Raw genomic sequence first — 4,322 nt, 5'->3', positions numbered from 1 at the left:
TCTAGAGTCGTACCCTGCAATATAGAATTAGATATGTTAGTATTATCCTTTAGCCCTGCAGGGCTATCAACTACATTGTTTGGTTTAACGGAATCAAGATTAGCATTATTTAATAAAACAGGTTCATCTACTCTGGGCATAGGGGGCCCTTCATAGTTTGAACCACTCCTTAGAGTAATTGCAAATGCTTGATTCGTAGGCCTGGTCGGCTGTGCCGGCAGAGCTCCCTGTTGGCGGGCTTGTAGAGTGGCGGAGAGTTGCGCAATTTGATTATATACAATTTTATTATGTGCTAGAATTTGATCAATTGTCGCACCTCTACTTTCCATGTGCTTTTTCATATTAACCAACATTGCTCTAATTTCCACCAGAGAAGGGTCAGAAGATGAGGAGGGTTGTTGTGGTTGGTTCTTCTGACTAGCATTGGGATGGTAATATTTCTGCTGCTGTTGTTGTGGCGCCTGTGGTTCTTGTGGTGGTGGATTTTGAACATTAGTACTCCGGTAGGAAAGGTACGGATGATTCCGATACCCAGGATTGTAGGTGTTGGAGTATGGGTTATTCTGCCTATAGGCTTGGAAGGCATTAACTTGCTCCACGGAACTCCCGCAATCTTGTTCCCAATGACCTAAAATACCACAATTTTCACAGAAAGCCTCATTAGAATTATTATTAATCGCAGAAACATTAGCTACATTAGCAACATTAGCAGTGCTCAGATTATCTAATTTTTGGCAAATAGAGGTCAGTTGAGCTTGCAAAAAGGATACAGAGTCAACACTATGCTTCCCCTTGTTAGCAAATCCTCTAGGATTCCCATATTGGGAATTGTGTATCGCCATGTCTTCAATAACTTGACCAGCATCTTCAACATCAAGATTCATAAATCTCCCACTAGCTGCATAATCTAAAATTATTCGAGAAGAATTTCCAAGGCCATTATAAAAGGCTTGGATTAATTGCCATTGTGCTAAATTATGGTGGGGGCAGTCTCTTTGTAGATCCTTGAACCTCTCCCAAGCCTCATATAAAGATTCATCGACTTCTTGGGCAAAGTTCTGAATCGCACTCCATAGTACGGTTGTTCTCTCTGCAGGATAATACTTGTTATAAAAATTCAAAACAAGAGTTTCCCAGTCAGTTATACCAAGTGCAGTTCTATTTAAGCCATTAAACCACAATTTAATTAGCTTTTCCAGTTAAAGAGAAGGGAAAGAGAATCTCCCTGATTTGGTCTTGAGTGACCCCGGCTTGCTTGATGGTATTGCAATATTGACAATAGTCGACAATGTGAAGATTTGGGTCTTCACCCTTGGCTCCACTATATTGCTTCTTCTCTATCATCGTTATAAATTGAGGCTTAATTTCAAATTGAACCCCATCAAGAGCCGGAGTGGGGGTGAGATGTGGAAAATTTATTAGCTTTGGTTGTGAATAATCACTAAGCTTCTTTGGAACCGCCATCTCTGATTCTGTGTCTGATGATGCCTCTGAATCGCTAAAACCAGTTGGAGGATCGCAGTGATTATTATTATTATCACCAGAATCCGCCAGGATTTGCTTGTAGAAATTTTTCTGTCTATGGAAGGAACGTTCGATCTCAGGATCGAATGGGATGTACCCTGATCTGGAACACCTGGGCATAAACAAAAACTAGAAGCAAATGTGAGATTTTCCTCATAGAACTAACGCTCTCTGAGACAAAAGGAAAATAATCTAGACTAAAAAAACAATCAGAAATAAAAATAAAACCGTTTCCCGGCAACGACGCCAAATTTTGACAGGGTAAAGTCGTATCCCCAAATCAAAAGTAATACCTAAATCCTCTAACTAATGTAGATAGGGAAGTAGGGTCGAATACAAAGAGAAACGGATCTTTCTATTCCTAATTAACTAATATGATCTAGATTATTATTAGGTAACCAATTATGTGAATTTGAATAATAAACTAAACTATGGAGATCAAGAATAGGGAGAAAATAATATATAAAAGAATCTAGGGCATAGGTTCACCAATAAATAATATTCCAGGGTAAAATATAATAATCATTCATCAATGCATACATTAATCAGATTATAAAGGGCTTTTGCTACGTATTACAATCACACAATTAATTTACCGGTATTAAATTTCATCTCTCGAATCTCGACTTAACCATTTATAAATTAACCTGCCTATTGAAACTAGACCTAAACATCAATTCTCATCTCTCGAATCTTGAATCAATATTGTCAAACTCATGCATAAAAGATCAGGCCTAATCTAGTCACAGAGCATTAAATCAATCAATAGGAAATTAATCTAGCATTGACAATCAACAACAATAAATTACCCCTTCATATTATTCATGGATCCTTACAAACCCTAGAAAGAAAACTACTCACATAATAAAAACTAAACTAATCAAAGCAATAAAACAAGTCATGATGAAAGGAGTAAAATAAACAACTAAGATTAAGAGAAGAGAAATAGTTACCAAACTAATCTGTATTAATGGAAATAATTAAAAACAAGAGTTGAGAGAAAAGTTAAGAGAGAGAAAAATTCTAAGTAGAGAGAGAAAGTCTAAGAAAAGAAGGTAATCCAAAAATTACGTACAAATCTCGTACTTAAACGTTTCCTAAAACAAAAATTAAAACTAACTAATCAGGTCTTGAGAAAACACGGATCCATCGGGGCAGCCGTGCCCGATCGAGCTAACGTTCACCCAATCGGGCGCGCCTTCTTGCTGGTGCCCTCTTATGTGCGCCCGCCCGATCGGGCGCAAGCTTGCCCAATCGGGCCCGGTCTTCTTCTTCGAGTCTCGGATGTCGATTGGGCTCAATTCTTGGCCCAATCTAAGTTTCCTCATTGGGTCTTGATTAAACGATCTAATAGCCTCGTTATCTCATACCGAGCCCTTAATCATCGGTTCTCACCGATCCTGGGCTTCAAAAGTGGCCGTGTCCTTCTAGCTTCCGTAGTTGATCCATAAAACCCGGGAAAATGCTCCAAGAATGCAATTTCATGTAAAATACAACTAAAACTACGAAAACACTAGAAAACACAAATTAGTAATAAAAGTGGCTTGAAAGAGCCAAAAACACTACTAATAATGACCAAGGGACGGGGGTAAATTACTATATAAAATGGACATATCAATCTGATCAATAGTGTTTAATATCTGATACTTATAAACCATTAATAGACTATAATAATCTAATTTCTGACACTTTTAATCTAATATTTGATAATTATAATTTAATATCTGACTATTATAATCTAATTTTAGACAATTAAAACCTAATGTTTGATGCTTAAATCTAATATATGATATTTATAATATAATATCTGACCATTATTATCTAATTTCTGACATTTTTAATCTAATATCTGACCATTGTTATCTAATTTTGTAAAATTAATTTTTTTTTCCTGCTTGTATGACCAAACTCAAATGAGTCCGTTCTACATAATACTTTCACAAATTTAGGAGATAGTAAATTTTTTAAGTGTTCTTGTATATATAGTATATGTAACCGATATTTATAATATACCTAGTTACATTTCTTGTTCATCTGAGTATATATGCAACTATATCAAGAGCTTACAAAAAGAAAATCCCTATGAACAATGCTGCAATTAAAAAAAAAAAAGGCGTTCGAGTTTTACGAACAAGTAGATATAGTTAGAGCCAAATAGCCTTAGCAGCAATAAGCATTTCTTTGAGGGAGCCAGTAAGATGGGCAGCAAGAACATCCTTACTCCTTAGTAGAACCGACGAATCGACCTCCAATGAACACTGCAGGGACAATAGGCTTACACCCTAACTTCTGCAATGCAAATTCAAGCTCCCAACCTCTAGGATCACGATCAATCTCGTACACTGCGGGGCTTGCACCCATGTCATAGAGTAGTGTCTTGATGCTATGACACATACAATCTGAGCTTTTACCAAGTATAACAACTGCCTTTGATTTTGCTAACTCATTCACTCTTTCCATTGTATTATAGATTAATAATAAGATTTTCTCTAAGTAAATGTGTTAGAAAATAACTATCGGGATGAAGAATTAAGGACGTGTTTACACTGTCCTTAAAGCAATTTTAACTCCCAATATGATTGCTATGGGTTACCGGTTGATATGCTTTCAGGATTTCCCTAAATTTGAGATTAATTAAAGCAATGTAATTGAACTCCCTAAGAACACTTTAAGAACAATAAGAATAGAAAAGGATGAAGAAGATGAAAATAAAAAGGTAAGTAATAATTTTGGAGCAATTAATTATATATAATGAACAACCTTTTATTCCAGTCACCATTTCCAAAAATAAATTAATT

General features: G+C 36.0%; 1 non-coding gene and 1 pseudogene across 1 annotated transcript; one reads left to right on the top strand and one right to left on the bottom strand.

Annotated features, from left to right (window-relative positions):
• Positions 1-972: 972 nt before the first annotated feature.
• Positions 973-1,079, top strand: LOC145625972 (small nucleolar RNA R71). The gene has a single exon (XR_014110861.1). It is a non-coding gene; the product is annotated as a small nucleolar RNA R71 (small nucleolar RNA).
• A 2,392-nt stretch (positions 1,080-3,471) lies between these two features.
• Positions 3,472-3,984, bottom strand: LOC145614671 (glutaredoxin-C11 pseudogene; annotated as a pseudogene).
• Between the last annotated feature and the right edge of the window lie 338 nt (positions 3,985-4,322).

The sequence above is a fragment of the Chenopodium album genome, chromosome 3 (genome assembly GCF_948465745.1).
Source record: "Chenopodium album chromosome 3, dcCheAlbu1.1, whole genome shotgun sequence".
Taxonomy (NCBI): domain Eukaryota; kingdom Viridiplantae; phylum Streptophyta; class Magnoliopsida; order Caryophyllales; family Amaranthaceae; genus Chenopodium; species Chenopodium album.
This window is presented reverse-complemented; position numbering and strand designations above follow the sequence as displayed.